General features: G+C 34.1%; 1 protein-coding gene and 1 pseudogene across 1 annotated transcript in view; one reads left to right on the plus strand and one right to left on the minus strand.

Moving 5' to 3' along the window:
* Positions 1-12,524, minus strand: part of ST8SIA1 (ST8 alpha-N-acetyl-neuraminide alpha-2,8-sialyltransferase 1) — a 131,757-nt gene that overhangs the window by 83,614 nt on the left and 35,619 nt on the right. The gene's annotated exons all lie outside the window — the stretch shown is intronic.
* On the plus strand, positions 5,617-6,477 carry LOC130454565 (jupiter microtubule associated homolog 2-like; annotated as a pseudogene).

The following is a 12,524-nucleotide window of genomic DNA, read 5'->3' on the forward strand; positions in this document are numbered from 1 at the left end:
ACTGACTAAATAAGTTAATAGGATTGTCACTTCTATTTTGTTGGATCAATCTACTCACAAGCAATTAATATTTCTCTAATCATTTAAATCTGCCTATCATTACATGGAAAATGTTTTGTAATTGTGTTCATATACCCTGTCTCCATTGTATCAATTCTAAAATCAATCATGACTCAAAGAAATTCCTGTTCTATGCTTAAGCATAGGTCAAAGTCCTTTCCATTGTTCAGCAAAGGGTTTCTGTCCTAAAGTAATCTTAAGAAGGGAAGAGAAGGAACCTCCCATGCCAATGGGGTTCCCATTCCAATAGACTATCAGTAAGAAATTTTCCAAGTATGAAATATCCCAATGGTGAAATTTCCAACATTTATAAGTCTAAGGAAATTTGAGGTTTACACCTGGTATGTAGCCTTGGCAGATAGACTCACAAGTATTTTTAAATGCCTGCAATTATTTTAAATTGAATTTTTCTATCTTTTCCCACTTGGTTTTGTTAGTAATATAGAAATGCTGATGATTTATGTGGGTTTATTTTATACTATACAATTGCTGAAGTTACTAATTATTTCAACTAGTTTTTTAGTTGATTCCCTAGGGTTCTTTAAGTACACTCTTATAACATTTACAAAGAATAATAGTTTCGTTTCCGCATTGTCTATTTTTATTCCTCCAATTTCTTTTTTCTTATCTTATTGTTATAGCTAGCTTTAATGTCTCTGATCTTGTTTTCATTTGTATAAAGGGAATAATAATACCAGTGATACCTATCTCACAGGATTGTTCAATGAGCCGCATAAAAAGAGACTCAGATGAAATAATTTATTTAAAACCGCCTGCATACTTTAAAGCAATATAAATGCTAGTTGATGTTAATTACTTTTTTTAAATTTCACTATGCTGAAATCACTTTCTATTTCCTTAAACAATTCTCTGAATCCTTTCCTGGCTTTTCCCCCCTTTCCTCTGTTCCTTAAATAATTATATTCCCCAGAATTCTGACCTTTCTTTTATCTTAATATATTCTCTAGCATCATATTTCACATGTTCCTATGACTTTAATCATCACTTATATGCAGATAGCCTCCAGATTTATATTTCCTGGCCTGATCTCTCTTTCCTAATTTTCAGAACATTTCCAACATGTTAAGTATCTCTCTACCTGGATGCCCTACCAATATCTCCAATATCTCAAACTCAACAAGTCACAATTTCTTCCTCCTCTCTTGACATCCTAATTTATGTTAATAGCTTCATCATTTTCACTGTCACTAAGACTCAAAACTCCAGTGTCTTCTTCCATTCATTTTTAAGCAACCTCAGTAAGTTACTCCTATAGATTCTACACTAGAAATATCTATAGTATCTACCTGACGCCCATCTATTTTCACTGCCAATATCTTAATATCAGCCCTCACTAATTCTCAAGTAAAGAATTACAATAGCTGCCCAACTGACTTCCCTATATCATAGCATTTGCTGGTCCTTTAATTCCTCACAGATTCAAGTTCCTGAGACACAAATTCTGATAATGTCACTTCCCTACTAAAAAATCTTCAAAAACCTTACATTTCCTACCAAAATATATTATATTGTCTGGTACTCAAGGATTTACGTAATTTTGCTCCAACCTCTTGGGATATATATGTATGTATGTAGGCATACATATATATATATATATACACATACACATACACATAGCTTTGATACAAATAAATTATACCTTCCAACAAACACTCATGAATAATATAATAGTTTTTCTTGAATAATTCCAAAATATCTTCCAAAGCAGCTGGACTTATGTGGAATTCCACTAGCAAGAATAAGCATGTGTATCTTCTCAGATCCACTCCAACATTGAATTCTCCCATCCGTTACCACCATTGCTATTATGATCAGTGTGAGATGATTCTTCAGAGTTGTTTAATTTACGTTGTTCTGAGTATTACTGATTTCCAACAGTTTTTCAAATAGTTGTTGATAACTTGCATTTCTTTATATGAATATTATTCTATCATTTCCTATGGGTGGTTAGTTCTTAATTACATAGATTATATAGGCTTTGAAAGGTACATTTTTATTAGAGTTGTTTAATTGAAATATTTTTCCTCAAGTCATATATTTTCTTTCAATTCTAGCTTCATGGATATTGTTTGTAAAAAAAGATACCTTTTAAATAATTCCATGTATTTTAATTATCTTATCTTTTTCATCTTTCTTCTGCATATAATTACTCTTTCCATTGACTATAAAAAAAATAACATTTCATTCTTCCCTAATTTTCCCTCGGAGTTATTGGTTGCTAGATTTTACTTAATGTTTTTCACAGGTCTACATTATATTTTGCAATCCAGTACCAGACACATTTGATTTGATGTAGCACAGAAAAGGAAAAAAAGGGCATTTTACTCAGTGTCACAAATAAAGCATGCTCATATCCTGGTCTAATGTTGAATGACATAGGCAAATTATTTAACCTTCCTGTGAAGCTCTTAATCTATCATCCTATAATAATTACAGTTTTATGACATCATTTGAAATCTGTAAATGCCCAGCCCTTTTATTTTCTAGGTTTTTATTAAATCTTCCTTGAAATTTTGAACATGTCTTCCTCTTTATTAATTTTGTCTGGGCTCGTTAATTTTCATTTAATACTTCTGGAGGAGTATAATGATTTTATGTTGCTGTAGTCCTGTTTTGAACATTAGCTTTTTCAAATTATTTTTCTTTTATTTCTGTGAAAATCCAAGTTACATTTCTATAAATGCAATTTAACAAACAATTGTTAGATGCCTTCTATAAGCAAGTCACTGTTTTAGGTAAAGGAAATAAAAAGACTGAAAAAAATAGATTCTGACCTCAGGGAACTTATATACTACTCTCTAGGAGACAAGAGGAGAAAGAATCAGAAACCACGTACACAGAGAAGACAATATACAAAAAAGGTAATTTTAATGGGAAGCATTAACAATTGGGAGACCCAGGAAAGATCTCTAAGAAGCTTTTAAGAGAATAAAAACCATTTATTTTGCTTTTGTCATATGCCGGACACTGTCCTGAGTAATAAGGATGCAAATACAAGCAAAAAATTAATAATAATCTCTAACCTAAAGAGAGTTATGGTTGAGAAGTGATAAAGGGTCTAGGTGCAATAGTCTTAGTTCCAAAGAGAACAAATTGAATCTTGAAGGAATCTAGTGGTTTCATGAGTCAGAGAAAGAAAGAGCATCCCAGTCATGGGGGACTTGTTTAATTTACACTGTTCTGAGTATTACTGATGTCCAACAGTTTTTCAAATAGCTGTTGATAACTTGCATTTCTTTGTTTGAATATTATTCTATCATTTCCTATGGGTGGTTAGTTCTTAATTACATACTGTACATAGGCAGAAGATGGAATACTATGTATGAGGAACAGCAAGTCATTTTGCCTGAAGGGCAGAAAATAAATTTGGAATTCATATCTAATCTGACTAGACAGGCTAGAGAGAGAATTTGAAGAACTTTAAATGTCAGTGTAGAAGTTTGCATGTTATCCTAGATACAATTTTTAAAAAAAAGACATTAGAGCCTCTTAAAACAGCTGAGTGACCTGTTCAGAACTATGCTAAGAAGAGAGGTTGTCAAATTTTTAGTCTGTGGGTTCTTTACACCCTTAGAAATGATTAAAGACTTCCAACAGTTTCAGTTTATGAGTGAGCATTGATACCTATCATGTTAGAAATTAAAACAGATACTTTAAAAATATTTATTAACCATAATTTATATAACCATTAACATAATAAACCTGTCTTAATATGATAACATATACAATATCTTTTCATGGAAAATAAACTTTACAAGGCAAAAATAATTGAGAATGGCACTGTTTCATATATTCTTGCAAATTTCTCTAATGTCTGACTTAATAGTAGACAGCTGGATTCTCATTTATACATCTGCAATCAATCTGTTGCAATATGTTGTTTTGGTTGAAGCACATGAGGAAAATCTGGCCTCAGATATGTAGTATGAAAAGGGAGGCATATTTTAACAGGCAAATAATATCTTAGAAATTTTATTAAAATAATTTTGACCTGGTGTACCCTTTGGCAGAACTTAGGAACCTCAGGAGTCTCAAATCACATGTCGATGATTGCTGCTTTAGGCATATCAAATTGGTAGCAATGTCAAGAATAGATTGGAAAAGAAGGGGGCCAGATTTAGGGAAACGAAATAGGAGATTTTTGCCAGAGATGTCACCTAACCTGAGAGTAGTTTTAGTGTAAATGGGGACAAAAAGATGGAGATGTAGAGATTGAATACACATGATGAAGCCTTTACTAGATGTGAGGGATAAGGGAGACTAAGGAATTGATGATGACTCCAAAACTGAACGTTGGTGATAAAGTATAGTGGTACCCTAAACAGAAAGAGAGAAGTTACGAGAAGGGAAAAAGATAACTAGTTCAGTTTTTTGGTGTTTTTTTTTTTGCTATGTTGAACTTTAGATGTTTATGGAATTTCCAGGTAAAGACATTCAGCAGACAGCTTAAAGTACAGAGGAATTCAGCATAAAAATGAAAATTAGATATTTAAATTTATAAATCTTTCGCACAAAAATAGTAGTTGGATCTATGTGTTGTGCTAAGACCTTTAAGAGTGTTGAGAGAGAATAAAGGTGGCCAAGGCCAGAGAACTGATAAATTCTGGGTTCACTTTCATAGGTTTTAATTTGTTCCTATTTACATACGTTGCTTCCTCCAATAAAATGTAAGCTCCCTGAAGGCAGGAATTGCTTCATTTTAGTCTTCACATCTCTAGTGCTTAGCATAGTGCCTGGCACGTACTAAGCATTTTAAAAAATACTTGTTAATACAACAATTCCTAGATATTTAATGTATTTTTGTCATTTTAAATTGAAATCATCTTCTTCCTGCATTCAGGAAGTTTTTCTCGAGAACTGTTATGAAGTGGGGAATTTGATCTATTTGTTGATTATCCTTCATTCTTGCCATATGATCCACCCCCATTTTTCCCCGTCAGAGATTTTACTGACATACTTTATGCCACTTCTCTTGAGTCATTCTTCCTTGCAATCTATTCACATCCAACACTCTGCCTAGCTCCTACTCCTAAGTGGACTTCAGTCCTCACTCTTCAGAAAGGTTATATTCCCTAACTTAAGGACAGACAGAATAGAACAATGCTATTTTCAAAAAGATGAGGCTTTCTTTTGAGGAAAATTGTGGAATATTTAAAAGCAAAATGCAATCTTCAAAAATCATTTCAGTCTGCTTTTCTCCTTGTGCTCAAATATGCTTCCAGTTCACTATACACATACACTGTATGTCCAAGGTGCCTCTGCCAATTATAGACCAGTTGTGTAAGTTACCCACGGAACTATCTGTTATAATACAGGCAATGACCTTTATCCATCAACTTTATTTTTCATATGTGGATAGTTAGACCTACAGGTTTTTGTTGGTAGTCTATAGAAATGCTGATGATTTTTTGGAATTGTTTCATATCCTGTTATTTTACTAATGCTATTTTCTTTAATACAGAACTGGTGGCTGCTCCGCTTGCGGTGCCGGAGGACTGCTGCTGCCGCTACGGTTCCCACCACCATTACCATTGAACAGCCGCTCCCGACATGTTCCAGGGGCTGGAGAATGAAGGTGGCAAGCCAAATTCCAGGGGAACGAAACCTCCTGGAGGAGATTCAAGCAATCTCTTTGGAACTCCAGAAGAAGTTATTCCTTCAAATAGGCCAAATAGAATGGCATCTAATATTTTTGGAGCATCCAAGGAGCCTCAGAATACACCTAAAAGGTCAAATCCTCCAGGAGGCAAAGAAAGTGGTGTCTTTGAAGATCCTTCTCCTGTGCACGCTTGGTATCGCTGGAATCCCCCTGGTGGGAAGACCAGTGACATCTTTGGGTCTCCAATCACCATTACTGCGCACATAGCACACCCAAACAAGCCCAAGGATCATATTGTTTTATATGAAGGTGAGGACACAAAATTGCAACTCGGAGCTACAGAGAATACACAATCTTCAAGAGAAGAACCTGATGAGAAATGTGACCAAGGAAAGGAGGAACAAGTCAAGGAAACAATCTAAAATCAAGATTGGCAACCATGAGCCCAGGCTGGTCCTCAGGCCTCAATCACACAACAAAGTCCTCACCCCCCCCCAACAGGTGGAAAATCCAGCATCACTTTCTACTAAAGAAAACTAATACCAGTATCCTCAGACTAGCAATTCTTCTCTTAGGGTGTCAAGGTTTATAATAGTCTATTTAGGACAAGTTGGGATGGGAGGGGAAGGAAGGGGCTGATCATTTATGTGAAGATTTCCATGTAGCTCACTGCTCACACTTGTCTTCTAGAAACAGCTAGGGCTATATAGGACCAGGGACACTGAACTTTTCAGGGAACTAAGAAAGTAAGGGAGCAATAAGAAATTCCCCAGGTTCACATCCAATAATTAATTTCAAAAATGAGAGAATCTTTGATAGAGTAAAAGAAGACGGGGAGGTTAGGATCTTCATAAATACTAGGAACATAAATGTTTTGGTGGGCAATTAGACATCTAGGGATGGTCCTGCAGCAATAGCCATTGATGGTGTCACTAAGAGACTAGAAAACCCATGTAAATGATGTGTTAGACAACTTCCCAGGGAATGCTCCCCCTCCCTTGTCTGGCAAAGGGATACAACTTGTGTTTCAAAAGGGTAATGGGTGATTTAACTCACAGAGTACTTAAATTAGAGAATGATGATCCAGAGCTTTTAACTTTTATTGGGGACACTAATTTCTGAGAAAACAGGTGTTGAATCTATTTGTGTCCTTTTTTAAGTTTGCCTCCATGATGCATAGTTCTACAGACCTCTTATGAGGCTTTTTGACCTCTTTCTCACAAAATCCAGGGAAAGAATCATTAAGCTACACCTTGACAAGGATATTGGACTTGTTTGACCTCTGCAAGTACTTATCAGTAAAGCCAATTTTCTCCTTTCCCCTTGGTTGTAGACCTTTTCTTAATGGCAGATTTTTGCACGCAGATCTTGCAGGGGCAATTGTAACTTCTGTAATTTAGAAGTCCTTGGTCTGATCTTAGATAAAAATACCTGCCTTATGCAAGAGAATAAGTTGGATCCTTATTACTGATTTTTAAAGTGAATATTTTATCCATGCTGTTCTCTCAAAAGGCTTAAAGCTTTTGACTGCCTCTGCAGTTCACCAATGATGTGAACTATTACTTTCATAAACCACAATTCTTTTGTAAATGGGTGGGCCTTCAGTCTTTTTTAAAGACCTCATTAATCTATCTAATTTTTTCCTGACATTTTGGTTATTCATATTTTTCTAAGACATATTTTTTACTATGATCAGTTGATGGGGAGGAGAGGAAATCACTGAGAACCTTTAGTTCTTCAAAATAAACATTTTGGACAAATATTTAAAAAGCCATTTTGAATCCTGTTCAAATAGCCTCACAAACTGCTAATGACTTTGAACCACTTTTGACATCTTTTAAAAAAAGTAAATTACATAGATATACTAAAGACTAAATAGTCTTAAAAATCCCTTGTATTTTAGTGATTACTCATTTGAAAGAATTTCTGCAGTCTCCTGCCCAACAAAACTGGAAGCATTAGATCTGGATATTAACTACATTGATAGTATTGAAATCAGTGTATAAAATATTAATTTTTCAAGTGGAAATAATGGGCTGTCATTTTCTTAGAACTATTGTAATTACATTTAATTAGAGAATCACATCCCTTTGATCCAATTGGGAAAATGCTCCTCAGTCAGACTAAATAACACAATGTTTTACAATTCCTTTACTTCTTACAATTTGGAACATTTGTTATTACCATGCAAGGAGAGCAGGTGAGGTTTTATGGTGGTGTGTTTCATGATGTGTATGAATACCTGCAAGGAGTGCATCAAATGCTGGAAATATTATTCTACTAAGAATATTTAGCAAACTGACATCTTTTATGATTGTGCACTCATTGTCCTCAATATTTAGGTGCCTGTAGGAAATTGCTGCAAAACAGTTTTTAGTTGGCAAATTGCAGGGAACTAGCATATGGAATTAATTAGCCAAAGGTTTTTACCTCTTTAAGATCTCCTGGTGTTTTTGGAGATTGCTTTATAGCCAAAATAATCTTGCTTTTTCCTATAAGCTTATAAAGTACAGACAATATCCAATTTAACCAATTGGGTTGTGTTCTAAGAGACTGGAAGTCGTGTTTAAAACCAGGAAGTCATTTTAAGTAGAAATAATGTTGTAAAGGTCATTAAATTCTTAACCTAGGTCACAGAAATCTAATTAATCCAGAATAGAGCTGAATTGTAGAACCTAATCACCATTTATAAAAATGTGTCCATGGAAAAACAAATTTGGGGTGCTAGTTTAGGGTGGCAAAAACATAATCTTTCTCAGCCACATCCCTAGCAATGGTGATTCTCCTTTCCCGTCTGAATTCCAAAATTCTAAGCTTCTAATGGTGATTTCTAGAGCAAGAAATCCAGCAGAATGAGGTGGTAAATGATAGGGATGGAGTTTCCATTAAGAGAAAATTAGTCATAGGCAGAAGTGTTGTTCTAAATAGCTGCAGTAGAATAATATTTTCCTTTCCCCTAACTTCCTTGTCTACTGATGTATCTTCTTGCTGTAAACCCTGGAACTGGTGTAGAGGAGCTCTGGAAGGGAGAGGAATGAAAAGTAGCTCACAAGAATGAGACTGGCTAGCAGGACAAAGTATTCCTACATCTGTACTCATTTGTATGTAAAGTAGAGGTATACATGTCTGGCTGACTATATATGTTTGTTGGAACTGCTTGTATTTGGAAGATCCAAAGACTCTTGGCATTCTACTCAGTCACTTCTAAAATGCATTAAGAAATTGATCTTGTATTTTTTTTATTAAGCCTTAAAACTTGTTTTTTAAATGCAGTTGGTGCCAACATTTTTTTCTAGAACTATGTCAAGAAACTTTGTGCTTATATTTCACAGTGTAATTTTGATGGGACATTTTTTTACTTTTGCAGGGCAGAAATGAGAATAACAGTTGCATTAAATCTGACATTCATGTAGCCAAAAAAAAAAACTGGTGAGGGACTTAGGAGAAAGAACACTGTCCACATCCAGAGAAAGAGCTGTGGGAGCAGAAACGCAGAAGAAAAACATATGATTGATCACATGGTTTGATGGGAATATAATTGGGGATGTAGACTTTGAATGACCTCTCTATTGCAAATACTGATAATATGAGAATAGATTTTGATAAATGATACATGTTAAATCCAGTGGAACTGCTCATCAGTTCTGGGAGGGGGGAGGGAGGAAGGGAAGGAAAGAACATGAATCATGTAACCATGGGAAAATGTTCTAAATTAATTAATTAATTAAATTTAAAAAATTTAAATATAGAGCTGGTGTCTTTAATGGTGGCACAGTGGATAGAATGCCAGGCCTGGAACCGGGAAGATCTGAGTTCAAAATTCAGCCTCAGATACTTATTATACTAGGCAAATTACTTAATACTGTTTGCTTCCATTTCCCATCTGTAAAATGAGCTAGACAAAAAATGTCAAACCATTCCAGTATCTTTGCCAAGAAAACCCCAAATGAAGTCACAGAGAGTTAGATATGACTGAATAACATTCATCTTAATAATATGGCTGATTCTCTAAGATTTTCTGTAATCCTAGTTTTTGTGATAGAGGAAAATCCTGTTCCCTCCTTTCTTTGTATATTCACTTAACTTCTTTTCTGTGCTTCATTGTGACAGCTATAAATAGAGGCAGTTTGGCAGAATGGAAATCAGAAAGACTTGCACTCAAGTTCCCTTCCCAACATATACTAGATTTTGTCCTTAGGAAAGTCACTTAGGCTCTTCATGCCACAGGCAACTCTCTAAAACTTGAAGTCCATGCAGGCAGTGCTGACCTACTTTGGGCAAAGGGAAAAATCACAGATGCAATAACTATCATTACTCCTACTGCTAGAAGTAGGGTTTCTAGTAATAATGGTGGGATCAGGCATCATTAGCTTTGCTTCTAGCTTCAATGAAAAAATTTCCATTGTTCTCCATTATCAATAATGCTAGTTCTTCATTTAGATACATGATTTTGATGGCATTAACTTTTCAGTCTTGTGTTTTTATTATTTTTAATAAGATATACCATATATATGTAGTTATATATTTCCATATTAGTCATTTTGTGAAAAAAAACATAGCTGGTCAATCTTTGTAATGTTGCTGAAAAACATGTATATTCTCTAATTTTTTTCTTTAATCAAATTAACTATTGTATTTCATTAAACCAATATTCTAATCAAATATGTAATATATTTCTTTACCTATTTGTTAGATTTGTCAAGGTCGAAAATTGTCAAGTGAAAGTCATCTTCAAATTACACTATCTAGTACAAATAGTTTTATGATTCAAATTAGCTATTGCTTTAAGAACTTACATGCTTTGAGTTCATTTTATATAAAACTACATTTGGTATTTTTCATTACCTTTGATGACTTTAAGCATAATATATTTTCCCACTTGTCTCTCTTGATGTTATTTAATTTTAACTATTACTATATTAGATATCTTCATTAGAACTACTGCTTTCTGGACTAAGATAAAAATAATCCACTTTATTCCAGCTCCTATCTTTGACTATATATGTTTCTTATCTGTAGTAAATTATTGAGCTCTGTTTTCTAATCCATCTTTTAACTCATACTTTTGTCCTAAATTTAGTGCATTACCATTCATTGTTGTAATAGATAATTTTGCAGCTAGATGGAGTAGTGAAGGTAGTCAGGAAGTCTTATTTCAAATATGGCCTCAGATATAAGCTGTGTGACCTTGGTCAAATGCTATAAACTTTGCCTTAGTTTCCACAACTGTAAAATAGTGGTAATAATAATACCTGCCTCCAATGATTGTTATGATGGTCAAATGAGAGAAATTTTCTAAAATACAGCACAGGGCCTGGCATATAGAAGGAGTTTAATAAATGGTTGTTTCTCTTCTTTCCCCAGGAGCTATTATTACTACCTTTAAAAATAGCACTAAGTACCAGAAACTTATTTTGATTGAAAAAAAAAATCTCAGCCTACTTTTTCACACTGATATTTCATCTTGCTCCCCAGCCCAGCCCCAGAACCCTTAAATCTACTATTACTGATGTAAACTTTGTTAAACTCTACTCATCCCCCAAAATAAAAGTGTGCTACCCTGGTTCACTTCTCTCTCCTCCTCAATTATTTTAATGGTCTTTTCCTGTGAACCCTCATTCAATTTTCTTTCTCTTTCATCTCCCTTCTGATGTTTTCTTATTCCTTCAGCAACCCTCATAAAAAGTACAAATTCTTTAAAATAAGTTTTTCTCTCTTCCTCAGAGCATATAAATACCATTTTATGCTATATGAACTTACCTTTATTAGTTGTCTGTTATTTTTGTTATTGTTATTATTGATTTTGTATTTTAAAGTCTAAACAATGTTTGACTTTATTATAAAAAAGACTGAATATTTATTATTCTCTCCATGTAGAACTATACTCAGATTTCACAAACAGTAACATAAAATTTCAGAGTTGAAATCAATCTTAGTGTCCTTCTAGAAAATAATAAAAATAACATTTGCATTATGAGGCACTTTATACATATTGTCTCATTTGATCTTCACAACAATCCTGTTGTTCATAACATTACCTATAAGTAGATTCTATTATTATCCTCTCTTGCAGATGAGAAAACTGTGGCACAAAGAAAAATCCAGCATCATGTAACTTCAGGGGAATTGTGTGCCTCAAATGAAATTATAGATATAAAGCATTCTGCAAACTTTTATGTGCAATATAAATGTCAATTATTATTCTTATTACTATTATTACTGCTATCACCAGACCTCTACGCTAGTGATGGCTTAATTCCTTAATCCTTGTACCATACTCTTACTGAGCTCAAACAATGTTTATAGAGCAATACAGAATATGATGGCAAATTTTTTAACAACCAGGCTCTCTGGGTATAAATATTAGGGTGGGAGGGATTGTATGCATATACTTTTACCTATAATCTGCTGTATTAAAACTTTCTTAAATCTAGATAATTAGCAAAACAAATCAAAACTTGATTTGTATTATTGCCCATTTCTGAGGTGAAAATGCTTCTATTAAAAATTAATAATCAGGTCACAGAAGTATACTCCTATATAGCTGATAAGAGACTGAGAAAGGACTTGAATCTGGGTATCCCAGATTCTAATGCCACACTCTATCCACTATCCCTCCTAGATGCCATATCAAATATATGAAAGAATCACATCTTGAATGATTCCAATGAGGGAAAATCTACCAGCAAAGGCAAGCTATTCCTTTTACTACCCATTTATGTACCTTAATTGTTTATGATGGATTTTTCTCTCATCAAGCATACATTTCCCACCCTATAGCCTTCCTCTTATTTCTGATACTGAATTTTGAGGTAAAACAAAACAGATCTAATCTCTCTTACAC

Source organism: Monodelphis domestica, chromosome 5 (assembly GCF_027887165.1).
Source record: "Monodelphis domestica isolate mMonDom1 chromosome 5, mMonDom1.pri, whole genome shotgun sequence".
NCBI classification, from domain to species: Eukaryota; Metazoa; Chordata; class Mammalia; order Didelphimorphia; family Didelphidae; genus Monodelphis; species Monodelphis domestica.